The sequence below is a fragment of the Taudactylus pleione genome, unplaced genomic scaffold, assembly GCF_031769625.1.
Source record: "Taudactylus pleione unplaced genomic scaffold, aTauple2 ptg000070l, whole genome shotgun sequence".
Taxonomy (NCBI): domain Eukaryota; kingdom Metazoa; phylum Chordata; class Amphibia; order Anura; family Myobatrachidae; genus Taudactylus; species Taudactylus pleione.
This window is the reverse complement of record NW_028284472.1, coordinates 1,215,760-1,236,665: the sequence shown is the minus strand read 5'-3', so window position 1 is coordinate 1,236,665 and position 20,906 is coordinate 1,215,760. Positions and strand designations below refer to the sequence as shown.

The 20,906-nt window shown below is 37.1% G+C and overlaps 11 non-coding genes across 11 annotated transcripts; all 11 read left to right on the top strand.

Annotated features, from left to right (window-relative positions):
- The first annotated feature begins 81 nt into the window (after nucleotides 1-81).
- On the top strand, nucleotides 82-153 carry TRNAA-UGC (transfer RNA alanine (anticodon UGC)). Its single transcript has one exon. It is a non-coding gene; the product is annotated as a tRNA-Ala (tRNA).
- A 1,763-nt stretch (nucleotides 154-1,916) lies between these two features.
- Nucleotides 1,917-1,988, top strand: TRNAA-UGC (transfer RNA alanine (anticodon UGC)). Its single transcript has one exon. It is a non-coding gene; the product is annotated as a tRNA-Ala (tRNA).
- An 851-nt stretch (nucleotides 1,989-2,839) lies between these two features.
- TRNAA-UGC (transfer RNA alanine (anticodon UGC)) lies at nucleotides 2,840-2,911 on the top strand. The gene has a single exon. It is a non-coding gene; the product is annotated as a tRNA-Ala (tRNA).
- A 3,586-nt stretch (nucleotides 2,912-6,497) lies between these two features.
- TRNAA-UGC (transfer RNA alanine (anticodon UGC)) lies at nucleotides 6,498-6,569 on the top strand. The gene has a single exon. It is a non-coding gene; the product is annotated as a tRNA-Ala (tRNA).
- Nucleotides 6,570-7,420: 851 nt separating this feature from the next.
- On the top strand, nucleotides 7,421-7,492 carry TRNAA-UGC (transfer RNA alanine (anticodon UGC)). Its single transcript has one exon. It is a non-coding gene; the product is annotated as a tRNA-Ala (tRNA).
- A 1,774-nt stretch (nucleotides 7,493-9,266) lies between these two features.
- On the top strand, nucleotides 9,267-9,338 carry TRNAA-UGC (transfer RNA alanine (anticodon UGC)). The gene has a single exon. It is a non-coding gene; the product is annotated as a tRNA-Ala (tRNA).
- Nucleotides 9,339-11,111: 1,773 nt separating this feature from the next.
- On the top strand, nucleotides 11,112-11,183 carry TRNAA-UGC (transfer RNA alanine (anticodon UGC)). Its single transcript has one exon. It is a non-coding gene; the product is annotated as a tRNA-Ala (tRNA).
- Nucleotides 11,184-12,032: 849 nt separating this feature from the next.
- On the top strand, nucleotides 12,033-12,104 carry TRNAA-UGC (transfer RNA alanine (anticodon UGC)). Its single transcript has one exon. It is a non-coding gene; the product is annotated as a tRNA-Ala (tRNA).
- A 1,766-nt stretch (nucleotides 12,105-13,870) lies between these two features.
- TRNAA-UGC (transfer RNA alanine (anticodon UGC)) lies at nucleotides 13,871-13,942 on the top strand. The gene has a single exon. It is a non-coding gene; the product is annotated as a tRNA-Ala (tRNA).
- Nucleotides 13,943-17,284: 3,342 nt separating this feature from the next.
- TRNAA-UGC (transfer RNA alanine (anticodon UGC)) lies at nucleotides 17,285-17,356 on the top strand. Its single transcript has one exon. It is a non-coding gene; the product is annotated as a tRNA-Ala (tRNA).
- A 2,689-nt stretch (nucleotides 17,357-20,045) lies between these two features.
- TRNAA-CGC (transfer RNA alanine (anticodon CGC)) lies at nucleotides 20,046-20,117 on the top strand. The gene has a single exon. It is a non-coding gene; the product is annotated as a tRNA-Ala (tRNA).
- Nucleotides 20,118-20,906: the final 789 nt, after the last annotated feature.

Below are 20,906 nucleotides of genomic sequence, written 5' to 3'. Positions count from 1 at the left end.
CCTAATAACACTGAAAAGTAGTAAATCTCTAGTGAAATGTAAAGCTGCAATCACTTTTGTATAAAAATATAGCAGCTCATAGGGGATGTAGCTCAGTGGTAGAGCGCATGCTTTGCATGTATGAGGCCCCGGTTTCAATCCCCGGCATCTCCATGTTTTGCAAAATGCAGCTTTTTACCATATGTAAACTCTCTAGAAGAGCCACAGATAACAAGCAATCCAATAAAAGTACTCTACAGCAACAGTCAAAGTTGAATACAAATCATAAAAAATCAATCAAATATGATTATATTTAACATCGTCTTCATACCATTTTTCAAAGTAAAGTTCCCATTGAATGCCTATAGCCATTCTCCTACACTGAGGGAAAACATATGGTAAGTAGGAAATAGATTTTTTATTTTCAGTGGGAACTGAAGGCGACTACCTGAGCAAAGTTTAATAAAAGAGCGAGACAAATAATATAGTAAAACTAATTGATTAAGATTGAGAGACAAGTTTGAACACTTTGTGAACAGAAAGAGGATGGACAAGGGCTTGGAGGGCAAGCACTTAATGAAATTTCAAAGCATGGAATTATGACAACATATCAACTCTAGATAGATTGTCTGGTGAAGCATTAGTTAGCAATGCCCAAGAGGCAGTCATAGCATGCATCCTTTGTGCCCTTCTACTAAATTCTGACACTGATGACCAAACAGAATGTAAGAAAGCCCTCTAGTTAGCAAAACTTGATCAATATCTACACCATTCATTAGTAAAAGTAGGGGATTCTGATGATAAACCAGTCTCTGATGGAGAACTTTAAGAGCATTCCAATGTTCGGAATGGGCATCTCCTTGCATTCTCATCAGCCATGAAAACCATAAAGTCCTTGAAGTCAAGCATGGTATAATGGTTATACTTCCATCCTCTAAGATGTCCCTAATAACACTGAAAAGTAGTAAATCTCTAGTGAAATGTAAAGCTGCAATCACTTTTGCATAAGAAAATAGCAGCTCTAAGGGGATGTAGCTCAGTGCTTTGCATGTAGGAGGCCCCGGGTTCAATCCCAGGCATCTCCATGTTTTGCAAAATACAGCTTTTTACCATATGTAAACTCTCTAGAAGAGACACAGATAACAAGCAAACCAATAAAAGTAATCTACAGCAATAGTCTTAGTTGAATACAAATCATAAAAAATCAATCAAATATGATTATTTTCAACATCTTCTTCATACCATTTTTCAAAGTAAAGTTCCCATTGAATGCCTTATGCCATTCTCCTACACTGAGGGAAAACATATGGAAAGTAGGGAATAGTTTTTTTTATTTTCAGTGGGAACTGAAGGCGAATACCTGAGCAAAGTTTAATAAAAGAGTGAGACAAATGATATAGTAAAACTAATTGATTAAGATTGAGAGACAAGTTCAAACACTTTGTGAACAGAAAGAGGATGGACAAGGGCTTGGAGGGCAAGCACTTAATGAAATTTCAAAGCATGGAATGATGACAACATATCAACTCTAGATAGATTGTCTGGTGAAGCATTAGTTAGCAATGCCCAAGAGGCAGTTATAGCATGCATCCTTTGTGCCCTTCTACTAAATTCTGACACTGATGACCAAACAGAATGTAAGAATGCCCTCTAGTTAGCAAAACTTGATCAATATCTACACCATTCATTAGTAAAAGTAGGGGATTCTGATGATAAACCAGTCTCTGATGGAGAACTTTAAGAGCATTCCAATGTTTGGAATGGGCATCTCCTTGCATTCTCATCAGCCATGAAAACCATAAAGTCCTTGAAGTCAAGCATGGTATAATGGTTATACTTCCATCCTCTAAGATGTCTCTAATAACACTGAAAAGTAGTAAATTTCTAGTGAAATGTAAAGCTGCAATCACTTTTGTATAAAAATATAGCTGCTCATAGGGGATGTAGCTCAGTGGTAGAGCGCATGCTTTGCATGTATGAGGCCCCGGGTTCAATCTCTGGCATCTCCATGTTTTGCAAAATGCAGCTTTTTACCATATGTAAACTCTCTAGAAGAGCCACAGATAACAAGCAATCCAATAAAAGTACTCTACAGCAACAGTCAAAGTTGAATACAAATCATTAAAAATCAATCAAATATGATTATATTCAACATCGTCTTCATACCATTTTTCAAAGTAAAGTTCCCATTGAATGCCTATAGCCATTCTCCTACACTGAGGGAAAACATATGGTAAGTAGGAAATAGATTATTTATTTTCAGTGGGAACTGAAGGCTACAACCTGAGCAAAGTTTAATAAAAGAGCGAGACAAATAATATAGTAAAACTAATTGATTAAGATTGAGAGACAAGTTCAAACACTTTGTGAACAAAAAGAGGATGGACATGGGCTTGGAGGGCAAGCACTTAATGAAATTTCAAAGCATGGAATGATGACAACATATCAACTCTAGATAGATTGTCTGGTGAAGCATTAGTTAGCAATGCCCAAGAGGCAGTCATAGCATGCATCCTTTGTGCCCTTCTACTAAGTTCTGACACTGATGACCAAACAGAATGTAAGAAAGCCCTCTAGTTAGCAAAACTTGATCAATATCCACACCATTCATTAGAAAAAGTAGGGTATTCTGATGACAAACCAGTCTCTGATGGAGAACTTTAAGAGCATTCCAATGTTTGGAATGGGCATCTCCTTGCATTCTCATCAGCCATGAAAACCATAAAGTCATTGAAGTCAAGCATGGTATAATGGTTATACTTCCATCCTCTAAGATGTCCCTAATAACACTGAAAAGTAGTAAATCTCTAGTGAAATGTAAAGCAGCAATCACTTTTGTATAATAGTATAGCAGCTCATAGGGGATGTAGCTCAGTGGTAGAGCGCATGCTTTGCATGTATGAGGCCCCGGGTTCAATCCCCGGCATCTCCATGTTTTGCAAAATGCAGCTTTTTACGATATGTAAACTCTCTAGAAGAGCCACAGATAACAAGCAATCCAATAAAAGTACTCTACAGCAACAGTCAAAGTTGAATACAAATCATAAAAAATCAATCAAATATGATTATATTCAACATCGTCTTCATACCATTTTTCAAAGTAAAGTTCCCATTGAATGCCTATAGCCATTCTCCTACACTGAGGGAAAACATATGGTAAGTAGGAAATAGATTTTTTATTTTCAGTGGGAACTGAAGGCGACTACCTGAGCAAAGTTTAATAAAAGAGCGAGACAAATAATATAGTAAAACTAATTGATTAAGATTGAGAGACAAGTTTAAACACTTTGTGAACAAAAAGAGGATGGACAAGGGCTTGGAGGGCAAGCACTTAATGAAATTTCAAAGCATGGAATGATGACAACATATCAACTCTAGATAGATTGTCTGGTGAAGCATTAGTTAGCAATGCCCAAGAGGCAGCCATAGCATGCATCCTTTGTGCCCTTCTACTAAATTCTGACACTGATGACCAAACAGAATGTAAGAAAGCCCTCTAGTTAGCAAAACTTGATCAATATCTACACCATTCATTAGTAAAAGTAGGGGATTCTGATGATAAACCAGTCTCTGATGGAGAACTTTAAGAGCATTCCAATGTTCGGAATGGGCATCTCCTTGCATTCTCATCAGCCATGAAAACCATAAAGTCCTTGAAGTCAAGCATGGTATAATGGTTATACTTCCATCCTCTAAGATGTCCCTAATAACACTGAAAAGTAGTAAATCTCTAGTGAAATGTAAAGCTGCAATCACTTTTGCATAAGAAAATAGCAGCTCTAAGGGGATGTAGCTCAGTGCTTTGCATGTAGGAGGCCCCGGGTTCAATCCCAGGCATCTCCATGTTTTGCAAAATACAGCTTTTTACCATATGTAAACTCTCTAGAAGAGACACAGATAACAAGCAAACCAATAAAAGTAATCTACAGCAATAGTCAAAGTTGAATACAAATCATATAAAATCAATCAAATATGATTATTTTCAACATCTTCTTCATAGCATTTTTCAAAGTAAAGTTCCCATTGAATGCCTATTGCCATTCTCCTAGACTGAGGGAAAACATATGGAAAGTAGGAAATAGTTTTTTTATTTTCAGTGGGAACTGAAGGCGACTACCTGAGCAAAGTTTAATAAAAGAGTGAGACAAATGATATAGTAAAACTAATTGATTAAGATTGAGAGACAAGTTCAAACACTTTGTGAGCAGAAAGAGGATGGACATGGGCTTGGAGGGCAAGCACTTAATGAAATTCCAAAGCATGGAATGATGACAACATATCAACTCTAGATAGATTGTCTGGTGAAGCATTAGTTAGCAATGCCCAAGAGGCAGTCATAGCATGCATCCTTTGTGCCCTTCTACTAAGTTCTGACACTGATGACCAAACAGAATGTAAGAAAGCCCTCTAGTTAGCAAAACTTGATCAATATCCACACCATTCATTAGAAAAAGTAGGGTATTCTGATGACAAACCAGTCTCTGATGGAGAACTTTAAGAGCATTCCAATGTTTGGAATGGGCATCTCCTTGCATTCTCATCAGCCATGAAAACCATAAAGTCCTTGAAGTCAAGCATGGTATAATGATTATACTTCCATCCTCTAAGATGTCCCTAATAACACTGAAAAGTAGTAAATCTCTAGTGAAATGTAAAGCTGCAATCACTTTTGCATAAGAAAATAGCAGCTATAAGGGGATGTAGCTCAGTGCTTTGCATGTAGGAGGCCCCGGGTTCAATCCCAGGCATCTCCATGTTTTGCAAAATACAGCTTTTTACCATATGTAAACTCTCTAGAAGAGACACAGATAACAAGCAAACCAATAAAAGTAATCTACAGCAATAGTCAAAGTTGAATACAAATCATAAAAAATCAATCAAATATGATTATTTTCAACATCTTCTTCATACCATTTTTCAAAGTAAAGTTCCCATTGAATGCCAATTGCCATTCTCCTACACTGAGGGAAAACATATGGAAAGTAGGGAATAGTTTTTTTTATTTTCAGTGGGAACTGAAGGCGACTACCTGAGCAAAGTTTAATAAAAGAGCGAGACAAATAATATAGTAAAACTAATTGATTAAGATTGAGAGACAAGTTTAAACACTTTGTGAACAGAAAGAGGATGTACAAGGGCTTGGAGGGCAAGCACTTAATGAAATTTCAAAGCATGGAATGATGACAACATATCAACTCTAGATAGATTGTCTGGTGAAGCATTAGTTAGCAATGCCCAAGAGGCAGTCATAGCATGCATCCTTTGTGCCCTTCTACTAAATTCTGACACTGATGACCAAACAGAATGTAAGAAAGCCCTCTAGTTAGCAAAACTTGATCAATATCTACACCATTCATTAGTAAAAGTAGGGGATTCTGATGATAAACCAGTCTCTGATGGAGAACTTTAAGAGCATTCCAATGTTCGGAATGGGCATCTCCTTGCATTCTCATCAGCCATGAAAACCATAAAGTCCTTGAAGTCAAGCATGGTATAATGGTTATACTTCCATCCTCTAAGATGTCCCTAATAACACTGAAAAGTAGTAAATCTCTAGTGAAATGTAAAGCTGCAATCACTTTTGCATAAGAAAATAGCAGCTCTAAGGGGATGTAGCTCAGTGCTTTGCATGTAGGAGGCCCCGGGTTCAATCCCAGGCATCTCCATGTTTTGCAAAATACAGCTTTTTACCATATGTAAACTCTCTAGAAGAGACACAGATAACAAGCAAACCAATAAAAGTAATCTACAGCAATAGTCTTAGTTGAATACAAATCATAAAAAATCAATCAAATATGATTATTTTCAACATCTTCTTCATACCATTTTTCAAAGTAAAGTTCCCATTGAATGCCTTATGCCATTCTCCTACACTGAGGGAAAACATATGGAAAGTAGGGAATAGTTTTTTTTATTTTCAGTGGGAACTGAAGGCGAATACCTGAGCAAAGTTTAATAAAAGAGTGAGACAAATGATATAGTAAAACTAATTGATTAAGATTGAGAGACAAGTTCAAACACTTTGTGAACAGAAAGAGGATGGACAAGGGCTTGGAGGGCAAGCACTTAATGAAATTTCAAAGCATGGAATGATGACAACATATCAACTCTAGATAGATTGTCTGGTGAAGCATTAGTTAGCAATGCCCAAGAGGCAGTTATAGCATGCATCCTTTGTGCCCTTCTACTAAGTTCTGACACTGATGACCAAACAGAATGTAAGAAAGCCCTCTAGTTAGCAAAACTTGATCAATATCCACACCATTCATTAGAAAAATTAGGGTATTCTGATGATAAACCAGTCACTGATGGAGTACTTTAAGAGCATTCCAATGTTCGGAATGGGCATCTCCTTGCATTCTCATCAGCCATGAAAACCATAAAGTCCTTGAAGTCAAGCATGGTATAATGGTTATACTTCCATCCTCTAAGATGTCCCTAATAACACTGAAAAGTAGTTAATCTCTAGTGAAATGTAAAGCTGCAATCACTTTTGCATAAAAGAATAGCAACTCATAGGGGATGTATCTCAGTGGTAGAGCGCATGCTTTGCATGTATGAGGCCCCGCGTTCAATCCCCGGCATCTCCATGTTTTGCAAAATACAGCTTTTCATCATATGTAAACTCTCTAGAAGAGCCAAAGATAACAAGCAAACCCATAAAAGTACTCCACAGCAATAGTCAAAGTTGAATACAAATCATAAAAAATCAATCAAATATGATTATATTCATCAGCGTCTTCAATCCATTTTTCAAAGTAAAAATCCCATTGAATGCCTATTGCCATTCTCCTACACTGTGGTAAAACATATGGTAAGTAGGAAATAGATTTTTTATTTTCAGTGGGAACTGAAGGCGACTACCCGAGAAAAGTTTAATAAAAGAGCGAGACAAATAATATAGCAAAACTAATTGATTAAGATTGAGAGACAAGTTCAAACACTTTGTGAACATAAAGAGGATGGACATGGGCTTGGAGGGCAAGCACTTAATGAAATTTCAAAGCATGGAATGATGACAACATATCAACTCTAGATAGATTGTCTGGTGAAGCACTAGTTAGCAATGCCCAAGAGGCAGTCATAGCATGCATCCTTTGTGCCCTTCTACTAAGTTCTGACACTGATGACCAAACAGAATGTAAGAAAGCCCTCTAGTTAGCAAAACTTGATCAATATCCACACCATTCATTAGAAAAAGTAGGGTATTCTAATGATAAACCAGTCTCTGATGGAGAACTTTAAGAGCATTCCAATGTTCGGAATGGGAATCTCCTTGCATTCTCATCAGCCATGAAAACCATAAAGTCCTTGAAGTCAAGCATGGTATAATGGTTATACTTCCATCCTCTAAGATGTCCCTAATAACACTGAAAAGTAGTAAATCTCTAGTGAAATGTAAAGCTGCAATGACTTTTGTATAAAAATATAGCAACTCTTAGGGGATGTAGCTCAGTGGTAGAGCGCATGCTTTGCATGTATGGAGCTCTGGGTTCAATCCCCGGCATTTCCATGTTTTGTAAAATACAGCTTTTTACCATATGTAAACTCTCTAGAAGAGCCACAGATAACAAGCAAACCAATAAAAGTACTCTACAGCAAAAGTCAAAGTTGAATACAAATCATAAAAAATCAATCAAATATGATTATATTCAACATCGTCTTCATTCCATTTTTCAAAGTAAAGTTCCCATTGAATGCCTATAGCCATTCTCCTCCACTGAGGGAAAACATATGGTAAGTAGGAAATAAATTTTTTATTTTCAGTGGGAACTGAGGGCGACTACCTGAGCAAAGTTTAATAAAAGAGCGAGACAAATAATATAGTAAAACTAATTGATTAAGATTGAGAGACAAGTTCAAACACTTTGTGAACAAAAAGAGGATGGACATGAACTTGGAGGGCAAGCACTTCATGAAATTTCAAAGCATGGAATGATGACAACATATCAACTCTAGATAGATTGTCTGGTGAAGCACTAGTTAGCAATGCCCAAGAGGAAGTCATAGCATGCATCCTTTGTGCCCTTCTACTAAGTTCTGACACTGATGACCAAACAGAATGTAAGAAAGCCCTCTAGTAAGCAAAACTTGTTCACTATCCACACCATTCATTAGAAAAAGTAGGGTATTCTGATGATAAACCAGTCTCTGATGGAGTACTTTAAGAGCATTCCAATGTTCAGAATTGGCATCTCCTTGCATTCTCATCAGCCATGAAAACCACAAAGTCCTTGAAGTCAAGCATGGTATAATGGTTATACTTCCATCCTCTAAGATGTCCCTAATAACACTGAAAAGTAGTTAATCTCTAGTGAAATGTAAAGCTGCAATCACTTTTGCATAAAAGAATAGCAACTCATAGGGGATGTATCTCACTGTTAGAGCGCATGCTTTGCATGTATGAGGCCCCGTGTTCAATCCCCGGCATCTCCATGTTTTGCAAAATACAGCTTTTCATCATATGTAAACTCTCTAGAAGAGCCAAAGATAACAAGCAAACCCATAAAAGTACTCCACAGCAATAGTCAAAGTTGAATACAAATCATAAAAAATCAATCAAATATGATTATATTCATCAGCGTCTTCAATCCATTTTTCAAAGTAAAAATCCCATTGAATGCCTATTGCCATTCTCCTACACTGTGGTAAAACATATGGTAAGTAGGAAATAGATTTTTTATTTTCAGTGGGAACTGAAGGCGACTACCCGAGAAAAGTTTAAAAAAAGAGCGAGACAAATAATATAGCAAAACCAATTGATTAAGATTGAGAGACAAGTTCAAACACTTTGTGAACATAAAGAGGATGGACATGGGCTTGGAGGGCAAGCACTTAATGAAATTTCAAAGCATGGAATGATGACAACATATCAACTCTAGATAGATTGTCTGGTGAAGCACTAGTTAGCAATGCCCAAGAGGCAGTCATAGCATGCATCCTTTGTGCCCTTCTACTAAGTTCTGACACTGATGACCAAACAGAATGTAAGAAAGCCCTCTAGTTAGCAAAACTTGATCAATATCCACAATATTCATTAGAAAAAGTAGGGGATTCTGATGATAAACCAGTCTCTGATGGAGAACTTTAAGAGCATTCCAATGTTCGGAATGGGCATCTCCTTGCATTCTCATCAGCCATGAAAACCATAAAGTCCTTGAAGTCAAGCATGGTATAATGGTTATACTTCCATCCTCTAAGATGTCCCTAATAACACTGAAAAGTAGTAAATCTCTAGTGAAATGTAAAGCTGCAGTAACTTTTGTATAAAAATATAGCAACTCTTAGGGGATGTAGCTCAGTGGTAGAGGGCATGCTTTGCATGTATGAGGCCCTGGGTTCAATCCCTGGCATTTCCATGTTTTGTAAAATACAGCTTTTTACCATATGTAAACTCTCTAGAAGAGCCACAGATAACAAGCAAACCAATAAAAGTACTCTACAGCAATAGTCAAAGTTGAATACAAATCATAAAAAATCAATCAAATATGATTATATTCAACATCGTCTTCATTCCATTTTTCAAAGTAAAGTTCCCATTGAATGTTTATTGCCATTCTCCTACACTGAGGGAAAACATATGGTAAGTAGGAAATAGATTTTTTTTTTTCAGTGGGAACTGAAGGCGACTACCTGAGCAAAGTTTAATAAAAGAGCGAGACAAATAATGTAGTAAAACTAATTGATTAAGATTGAGAGACAAGTTCAAACACTTTGTGAACAAAAAGAGGATGGACATGAACTTGGAGGGCAAGTACTTAATGAAATTTCAAAGCATGGAATGATGACAACATATCAACTCTAGATAGATTGTCTGGTGAAGCATTAGCTAGCTAGCCCAAGAAGCAGTCACAGCATGCATCCTTTGTGCCCTTCTACTAAGTTCTGACACTGATGACCAAACAGAATGTAAGAAAGCCCTCTAGTTAGCAAAACTTGATCAATATCCACACCATTCATTAGAAAAAGTAGGGTATTCTGATGATAAACCAGTCTCTGATGGAGAACTTTAAGAGCATTTCAATGTTCGGAATGGGAATCTCCTTGCATTCTCATCAGCCATGAAAACCATAAAATCCTTGAAGTCAAGCATGGTATAATGGTTATACTTCCATCCTCTAAGATATTCCCTAATAACACTGAAAAGTAGTAAATCTCTAGTGAAATGTAAAGCTGCAATAACTTTTGTATAAAAATATAGCAGCTCTTAGGGGATGTATCTCACTGGTAGAGCGCATGCTTTGCGTGTGTGAGACCCCGGGTTCAATCCCCAGCATCTCCATGTTTTGTAAAATACAGCTTTTTACCATAGGTAAACTCTCTAGAAGAGCCACAGATAACAAGCAAACCAATAAAAGTACTCTACAGCAATAGTCAAAGTTGAATACAAATCATAAAAAATCAGTCAAATATGATTATATTCAACATCTTCTTCATTCCATTTTTCAAAGTAAAGTTCCCATTGAATGCCTATAGCCATTCTACTCCACTGAGGGAAAATATATGGTAAGTAGGAAATAGATTTTTTATTTTCAGTGGGAACTGAAGGCAACTACCCGAGCAAAGTTTAATAAAAGAGCGAGACAAATAATATAGCAAAACTAATTAATTAAGATTGAGAGACAAATTCAAACACTTTGTGAACATAAAGAGGATGGACATGGGCTTGGAGGGCAAGCACTTAATGAAATTTCAAAGCATGGAATGATGACAACATATCAACTCTAGATAGATTGTCTGGTGAAGAATTAGCTAGCTAGCCCAAGAGGCAGTAATAGCATGCATCCTTTGTGCCATTCTGCTAATTTCTGACACTGATGACCAAAAAGAATGTAAGACAGCCCTCTAGTTAGCAAAACTTGATCAATATCCAAACCATTCATTAGTAAAAGTAGGGGATTCTGATGATAAACCAGTCTCCGATGGAGAAGTTTAAGAGCATTCCAATGTTCACAATGGGCATCTACTTGCATTCTCATCAGCCATGAAAACCATGAAGTCCTTGAAGTCAAGCATGGTATAATGGTTATCCTTCCATCCTCTAAGATATCCCTAATAACACTGAAAAGTTGTAAATCTCTAGTGAAATGTAAAGCTGCAATCACTTGTGCAAAAAAACATAGCAGCTCATAGGGGATGTATCTCAGTGGTAGAGCGCATGCTTTGCATGTATGAGGCCCCGGGTTCAATCCCCGGCATCTCCATTTTTCGCAAATTACAGCTTTTTACCATATGTAAACTCTCTAGAAAATCCAAAGATAACAAGCAAACCAATAAAAGAACTCTACAGCAATAGTCAAAGTTGAATACAAATCATAAAAAATCATTCAAATATGATTATATTCATCTTTGTCTTCATTCCATTTTTCAAAGTTAAGTTTCCTTTGAATGCCTATTGCAATTCTCCTACTCTGAGGGAAAAGATATGGTAAGTAGGAAATAGATTTTTTATTTTCAGTGGAACTGAAGGGGACTACTCGAGCAAAGTTTAATAAAAGAGCGAGACAAATAATATAGCAAAACTAATTGATTAAGATTGAGAGAAAAGTTCAAACACTTTGTGAACAAAAAGAGGATGGACATGGGCTTGGAGGGCAAGCACTTAGTGAAATTTCAAAGCATGGAATGATGACAACATATCAACTCTAGATAGATTGTCTGGTGAAGCATTAGCTAGCAAGTCCAAGAGGCAGTCATAGCATGCATCCTTTGTGCCCTTCTACTAAATTCTGACACTGATGACCAAACAGAATGTAAGAAAGCCCTCTAGTTAGCAAAACTTGATCAATATCTACACCATTCATTAGTAAAAGTAGGGGATTCTGATGATAAACCAGTCTCTGATGGAGAACTTTAAGAGCATTCCAATGTTCGGAATGGGCATCTCCTTGCATTCTCATCAGCCATGAAAACCATACAGTCCTTGAAGTCAAGCATGGTATAATGGTCATACTTCTATCCTCTAAGATGTCCCTAATAACACTGAAAAGTAGTAAATCTCTAGTGAAATGTAAAGCTGCAATCACTTTTGTATAAAAAGATTGCAGCTCATAGGGGATGTAGCTCAGTGGTAGAGCGCATGCTTTGCATGTATGAGGCCCCGGGTTCAATCCCCGGCATCTCTATGTTTTGCAAAATGCAGCTTTTTACCATATGTAAACTCTCTAGAAGAGCCACAGAAAACAAGCAATCCAATAAAAGTACTCTACAGCAACAGTCAAAGTTGAATACAAATCTTAAAAAATCAATCAAATATGATTATATTCAACATCGTCTTCATACCATTTTTCAAAGTAAAGTTCCCATTGAATGCCTATAGACATTCTCCTACACTGAGGGAAAACATATGGTAAGTAGGAAATAGATTTTTTATTTTCAGTGGGAACTGAAGGCGACTACCCGAGCAAAGTTTAATAAAAGAGCGAGACAAATAATATAGTAAAACTAATTGATTAAGATTGAGAGACAAGTTCAAACACTTTGTGAACAAAAAGAGGATGGACATGGGCTTGGAGGGCAAGCACTTAATGAAATTTCAAAGCATGGAATGAAGACAACATATCAACTCTAGATAGATTGTCTGGTGAAGCATTAGCTAGCAAGCCCAAGAGGCAGTCATAGCATGCATCCTTTGTGCCCTTCTACTAAATTCTGACACTGATGACCAAACAGAATGTAAGAAAGCCCTCTAGTTAGCAAAACTTGATCAATATCTACACCATTCATTAGTAAAAGTAGGGGATTCTGATGATAAACCAGTCTCTGATGGAGAACTTTAAGACCATTCCAATGTTCGGAATGGGCATCTCCTTGCATTCTCATCAGCCATGAAAACCATAAAGTCCTTTAATTCCAGCAAGGTATAATGGTTATCCTTCCATCCTCTAAGATGTCCCTAATAACACTGAAAAGTTGTAAATCTCTAGTGAAATGTAAAGCTGTAATCACTTGTGCATAAGAAAATAGCAGCTCCTAGGGGATTTAGCTCAGTGGTAGAGCGCATGCTTTGCTTTGCACCGAGTTCAATCCCCGGCATCTCCATGTTTTGCAAAATACAGCTTTTTACCATATGTAAACTCTCTAGAAGAGCCACAGATAACAGGCAAACCAATAAAAGTACTCTACAGCAATAGTCAAAGTTGAATACAAATCATAAAAAATCAATCAACTATGATTATATTCAACATTGCCTTCATTCCATTTTTCAAAGTAAAGTTCCCATTGAATGCCTATTGCCATTCTCCTACACTGAGTGAAAACATATGGCAAGTATGAAATAGTTTTTTTATTTTCAGTGGGAACTGAAGGCGACTATCCGAGCAAAGTTTAATAAAAGAGTGAGACAAATAATATAGCAAAACTAATTGATTAAGATTGAGAGACAAGTTCAAACACTTTGTGAACAAAAAGAGGATGGACATGGGCTTGGAGGAAAAGCACTTAAGGAAATTTCAAAGCATGGAATGATGACAACATATCAACTCTAGATAGATTGTCTGGTGAAGCATTAGCTAGCAAGCCCAAGAGGCAGTCATAGCATGCATCCTTTGTGCCCTTCTACTAAATTCTGACACTGATGACCAAACAGAATGTAAGAAAGGCCTCTAGTTAGCAAAACTTGATCAATATCTACACCATTCATTAGTAAAAGTAGGGGATTCTGATGATAAACCAGTCTCTGATGGAGAACTTTAAGAGCATTCCAATGTTCGGAATGGGCATCTCCTTGCATTCTCATCAGCCATGATAACCATAAAGTCCTTGAAGTCAAGCATGGTATAATGGTTATACTTCCATCCTCTAAGATGTCCCTAATAACACTGAAAAGTAGTAAATCTCTAGTGAAATGTAAAGCTGCAATCACTTGTGCATAAAAACATTGCAGCTCTAAGGGGTTGTAGCTCAGTGGTAGAGGGCATGCTTTGCATGTATGAGGCCCCGGGTTCAATCCCCGGGATTTCCATGAACTTTAAGAGCATTCCAATGTTTGGAATGGGCATCTACTTGCATTCTCATCAGACATGAAAACCATAAAGTCCTTGAAGTCAAGCATGGTATAATGGTTATACTTCCATCCTCTAAGATGTCCCTAATAACACTGAAAAGTAGTAAATCTCTAGTGAAATGTAAAGCTGCAATCACTTGTGCATAAGAACATAGCAACTCTAAGGGGATGTATCTCAGTGGTAGAGCGCATGCTTTGCATGTATGAGTCCCCGGCATCTCCATGTTTTGCAAAATGCAGCTTTTTACCATATGTAAACTCTCTAGAAGAGCCACAGAAAACAAGCAATCCAATAAAAGTACTCTACAGCAACAGTCAAAGTTGAATACAAATCTTAAAAATTCAATCAAATATGATTATATTCAACATCGTCTTCATACCATTTTTCAAAGTAAAGTTCCCATTGAATGCCTATAGACATTCTCCTACACTGAGGGAAAACATATGGTAAGTAGGAAATAGATTTTTTATTTTCAGTGGGAACTGAAGGCGACTACCCGAGCAAAGTTTAATAAAAGAGCGAGACAAATAATATAGTAAAACTAATTGATTAAGATTGAGAGACAAGTTCAAACACTTTGTGAACAAAAAGAGGATGGACATGGGCTTGGAGGGCAAGCACTTAATGAAAATTCAAAGCATGGAATGAAGACAACATATCAACTCTAGATAGATTGTCTGGTGAAGCATTAGCTAGCAAGCCCAAGAGGCAGTCATAGCATGCATCCTTTGTGCCCTTCTACTAAATTCTGACACTGATGACCAAACAGAATGTAAGAAAGCCCTCTAGTTAGCAAAACTTGATCAATATCTACACCATTCATTAGTAAAAGTAGGGGATTCTGATGATAAACCAGTCTCTGATGGAGAACTTTAAGACCATTCCAATGTTCGGAATGGGCATCTCCTTGCATTCTCATCAGCCATGAAAACCATAAAGTCCTTTAAATCCAGCAAGGTATAATGGTTATCCTTCCATCCTCTAAGATGTCCCTAATAACACTGAAAAGTTGTAAATCTCTAGTGAAATGTAAAGCTGTAATCACTTGTGCATAAGAAAATAGCAGCTCCTAGGGGATGTAGCTCAGTGGTAGAGCGCATGCTTTGCTTTGCACCGAGTTCAATCCCCGGCATCTCCATGTTTTGCAAAATACAGCTTTTTACCATATGTAAACTCTCTAGAAGAGCCACAGATAACAGGCAAACCAATAAAAGTACTCTACAACAATAGTCAAAGTTGAATACAAATCATAAAAAATCAATCAACTATGATTATATTCAACATTGTCTTCATTCCATTTTTCAAAGTAAAGTTCCCATTGAATGCCTATTGCCATTCTCCTACACTGAGGGAAAACATATGGTAAGTATGAAATAGTTTTTTTATTTTCAGTGGGAACTGAAGGCGACTACCCGAGCAAAGTTTAATAAAAGAGCGAGACAAATAATATAGTAAAACTAATTGATTAAGATTGAGAGACAAGTTCAAACACTTTGTGAACAAAAAGAGGTTGGACATGGGCTTGGAGGGCAAGCACTTAATGAAATTTCAAAGCATGGAATGATGACAACATATCAACTTTAGATAGATTGTCTGGTGAAGCATTAGCTAGCAAGCCAAAGAGGCTGTCATAGCATGCATCCTTTGTGCCCTTCTACTAAATTCTGACACTGATGACCAAACAGAATGTAAGAATGCCCTCTAGTTAGCAAAACTTGATCAATATCTACACCATTCATTAGTAAAAGTATGGGGATTCTGATGATAAACCAGTCTCTGATGGAGAACTTTAAGAGCATTCCAATGTTCGGAATGGGCATCTCCTTGCATTCTCATCAGCCATGAAAACCATAAAGTCCTTGAAATCTAGCAAGGTATAATGGTTATCCTTCCATCCTCTAAGATGTCCCTAATAACACTGAAAAGTAGTAAATCTCTAGTGAAATGTAAAGCTGCAATCACTTGTGCATAAAAATATAGCATCTCATAGGGGATGTAGCTCAGTGGTAGAGTGCATGTATGAGGACAAGGGTGCAATCCCTGGCATCTCCATGTTTTGCAAAATACAGCTTTTTACCATATGTAAACTCTCTAGAAGAGACAAAGATAACAAGCAAACCAATAAAAGTACTCTACAGCAACAGTCAAAGTTGAATACATATCATAAAAAATCAATCAAATATGATTATATTCATCATCGTTCGGAATGGGCATCTCCTTGCATTCTCATCAGCCATGAAAACCATAAAGTCCTTGAAATCTAGCATGGTATAATGGTTATCCTTCCATCCTCTAAGATGTCCCTAATAACACTGAAAAGTAGTAAATCTCTAGTGAAATGTAAAGCTGTAATCAATTGTGCATAAGAAAATAGCAGCTCCTAGGGGATGTAGCTCAGTGGTAGAGCGCATGCTTTGCTTTGCACCGAGTTCAATCCCCGGCATCTCCATGTTTTGCAAAATACAGCTTTTTACCATATGTAAACTCTCTAGAAGAGTCACAGATAACAAGCAATCCAATAAAAGTACTCTACAGCAATAGTCACAGTTGAATACAAATCATAAAAAATCTATCAAATAAGATTATATTCTTCATCGTCTTCATTCCATTTTTCAAAGTAAAGTTCCCATTGAATGCCTATTGCCATTCTCCTACACTGTGGGAAAACATATAGTAAGTAGGAAATAGATTTTTTATTTTCAGTGGGAACTGAAGGCGACTACCCGAGCAAAGTTTAATAAAAGAGCGAGACAAATAATATAGCAAAACTAATTGATTAAGATTGAGAGACAAGTTCAAACACTTTGTGAACAAAAAGAGGATGGACATGGGCTTGGAGGGCAAGCACTTAATGAAATTTCAAAGCATGGAATGATGACAACATATCAACTCTAGATAGATTGTCTGGTGAAGCATTAGCTAGCAAGCCCAAGAGGCAGTCATAGCATGCATCCTTTGTGCCCTTCTACTAAATTCTGACACTGATGACCAAACAGAATTTAAGAAAGCCCTCTAGTTAGCAAAACATGATCAATATCTCCACCATTCATTAGTAAAAGTAGGGGATTCTGATGATAAACCAGTCTCTGATGGAGAACTTTAAGAGCATTCCAATGTTCGGAATGGGCATCTCCTTGCATTCTCATCAGCCATGAAAACCATACAGTCCTTGAAGTCAAGCATGGTATAATGGTCATACTTCTATCCTCTAAGATGTCCCTAATAACACTGAAAAGTAGTAAATCTCTAGTGAAATGTAAAGCTGCAATCACTTTTGTATAAAAATATTGCAGCTCATAGGGGATGTAGCTCAGTGGTAGAGCGCATGCTTTGCATGTATGAGGCCCCGGGTTCAATCCCCGGCATCTCCATGTTTTGCAAAATGCAGCTTTTTACCATATGTAAACTCTCTAGAAGAGCCACAGAAAACAAGCAATCCAATAAAAGTACTCTACAGCAACAGTCAAAGTTGAATACAAATCTTAAAAAATCAATCAAATATGATTATATTCAACATCGTCTTCATACCATTTTTCAAAGTAAAGTTCCCATTGAATGCCTATAGACATTCTCCTACACTGATGGAAAACATATGGTAAGTAGGAAATAGATTTTTTATTTTCAGTGGGAACTGAAGGCGACTACCCGAGCAAAGTTTAATAAAAGAGCGAGACAAATAATATAGTAAAACTAATTGATTAAGATTGAGAGACAAGTTCAAACACTTTGTGAACAAAAAGAGGATGGACATGGGCTTGGAGGGCAAGCACTTAATGAAATTTCAAAGCATGGAATGAAGACAACATATCAACTCTAGATAGATTGTCTGGTGAAGCATTAGCTAGCAAGCCCAAGAGGCAGTCATAGCATGCATCCTTTGTGCCCTTCTACTAAATTCTGACACTGATGACCAAACAGAATGTAAGAAAGCCCTCTAGTTAGCAAAACTTGATCAATATCTACACCATTCATTAGTAAAAGTAGGGGATTCTGATGATAAACCAGTCTCTGATGGAGAACTTTAAGACCATTCCAATGTTCAGAATGGGCATCTCCTTGCATTCTCATCAGCCATGAAAACCATAAAGTCCTTTAAATCCAGCAAGGTATAATGGTTATCCTTCCATCCTCTAAGATGTCCCTAATAACACTGAAAAGTTGTAAATCTCTAGTGAAATGTAAACCTGTAATCACTTGTGCATAAGAAAATAGCAGCTCCTAGGGGATGTAGCTCAGTGGTAGAGCGCATGCTTTGCTTTGCACCGAGTTCAATCCCCGGCATCTCCATGTTTTGCAAAATACAGCTTTTTACCATATGTAAACTCTCTAGAAAAGCCACAGATAACAGGCAAACCAATAAAAGTACTCTACAGCAATAGTCAAAGTTGAATACAAATCATAAAAAATCAATCAACTATGATTATATTCAACATTGTCTTCATTCCATTTTTCAAAGTAAAGTTCCCATTGAATGCCTATTGCCATTCTCCTACACTGAGGGAAAACATATGGTAAGTATGAAATAGTTTTTTTATTTTCAGTGGGAACTGAAGGCGACTATCCGAGCAAAGTTTAATAAAAGAGCGAGACAAATAATATAGCAAAACTAATTGATTAAGATTGAGAGACAAGTTCAAACACTTTGTGAACAAAAAGAGGATGGACATGGGCTTGGAGGAAAAGCACTTAAGGAAATTTCAAAGCATGGAATGATGACAACATATCAACTCTAGATAGATTGTCTGGTGAAGCATTAGCTAGCAAGCCCAAGAGGCAGTCATAGCATGCATCCTTTGTGCCCTTCTACTAAATTCTGACACTGATGACCAAACAGAATGTAAGAAAGCACTCTAGTTAGCAAAACTTGATCAATATCTACACCATTCATTAGTAAAAGTAGGGGATTCTGATGATAAACCAGTCTCTGATGGAGAACTTTAAGAGCATTCCAATGTTCGGAATGGGCATCTCCTTGCATTCTCATCAGCCATGATAACCATAAAGTCCTTGAAGTCAAGCATGGTATAATGGTTATACTTCCATCCTCTAAGATGTCCCTAAAAACACTGAAAAGTAGTAAATCTCTAGTGAAATGTAAAGCTGCAATCACTTGTGCATAAGAACATAGCAATTCTAAGGGGATGTAGCTCAGTGGTAGAGCGCATGCTTTGCATGTATGAGTCCCCGGGCTCAATCCCCCGCATCTCCATGTTTTGCAAAATGCAGCTTTTTACCATATGTAAACTCTCTAGAAGAGCCACAGATAACAAGCAATCCAATAAAAGTACTCTACGGCAATAGTCAAAGTTGAATACAAATCATAAAAAATCAATCAAATATGATTATATTCAACATCGTCTTCATACCATTTTTCAAAGTAAAGTTCCCATTGAATGCGTATTGTCATTCTCCTACACTGTGGGAAAACATATAGTAAGTAGGAAATAGATTTTTTTTTTTTCAGTGGGAACTGAAGGCGACTACCCGAGCAAAGTTTAATAAAAGAGCGAGACAAATAATATAGTAAAACTAATTGATTAAGATTGAGAGACAAGTTCAAACACTTTGTGAACAAAAAGAGGATGGACATGGGCTTGGAGGGCAAGCACTTAATGAAATTTCAAAGCATGGAATGATGACAACATATCAACTCTAGATAGATTGTTTGGTGAAGCATTAGCTAGCAAGCCCAAGAGGCAGTCATAGCATGCATCCTTTGTGCCCTTCTACTAAATTCTGACACTGATGACCAAACAGAATGTAAGAAAGCCCTCTAGTTAGCAAAACTTGATCAATATCTACACCATTCATTAGTAAAAGTAGGGGATTCTGATGATAAACCAGTCTCTGATGGAGAACTTTAAGAGCATTCCAATGTTCGGAATGGGCATCTCCTTGCATTCTCATCAGCCATGAAAACCATACAGTCCTTGAAGTCAAGCATGGTATAATGGTTATACTTCTATCCTCTAAGATGTCCCTAATAACACTGAAAAGTGGTAAATCTCTAGTGAAATGTAAAGCTGCAATCACTTTTGTATAAAAATATTGCAGCTCATAGGGGATGTAGCTCAGTGGTAGAGCGCATGCTTCGCATGTATGAGGCCCCGGGTTCAATCCCCGGCATCTCTATGTTTTGCAAAATGCAGCTTTTTACCATATGTAAACTCTCTAGAAGAGCCACAGAAAACAAGCAATCCAATAAAAGTACTCTACAGCAACAGTCAAAGTTGAATACAAATCTTAAAAAATCAATCAAATATGATTATATTCAACATCGTCTTCATACCATTTTTCAAAGTAAAGTTCCCATTGAATGCCTCTAGACATTCTCCTACACTGAGGGAAAACATATGGTAAGTAGGAAATAGATTTTTTATTTTCAGTGGGAACTGAAGGCGACTACCCGAGCAAAGTTTAATAAAAGAGCGAGACAAATAATATAGTAAAACTAATTGATTAAGATTGAGAGACAAGTTCAAACACTTTGTGAACAAAAAGAGGATGGACATGGGCTTGGAGGGCAAGCACTTAATGAAATTTCAAAGCATGGAATGAAGACAACATATCAACTCTAGATAGATTGTCTGGTGCAGCATTAGTTAGCAAGCCCAAGAGGCAGTCAAAGCATGCATCCTTTGTGCCCTTCTACTAAATTCTGACACTGATGACCAAACAGAATGTAAGAAAGCCCTCTAGTTAGCAAAACTTGATCAATATCTCCACCATTCATTAGTAAAAGTAGGGGATTCTGATGATAAACCAGTCTCTGATGGAGAACTTTAAGAGCATTCCAATGTTCGGAATGGGCATCTCCTTGCATTCTCATCAGCCATGAAAACCATACAGTCCTTGAAGTCAAGCATGGTATAATGGTCATACTTCTATCCTCTAAGATGTCCCTAATAACACTGAAAAGTA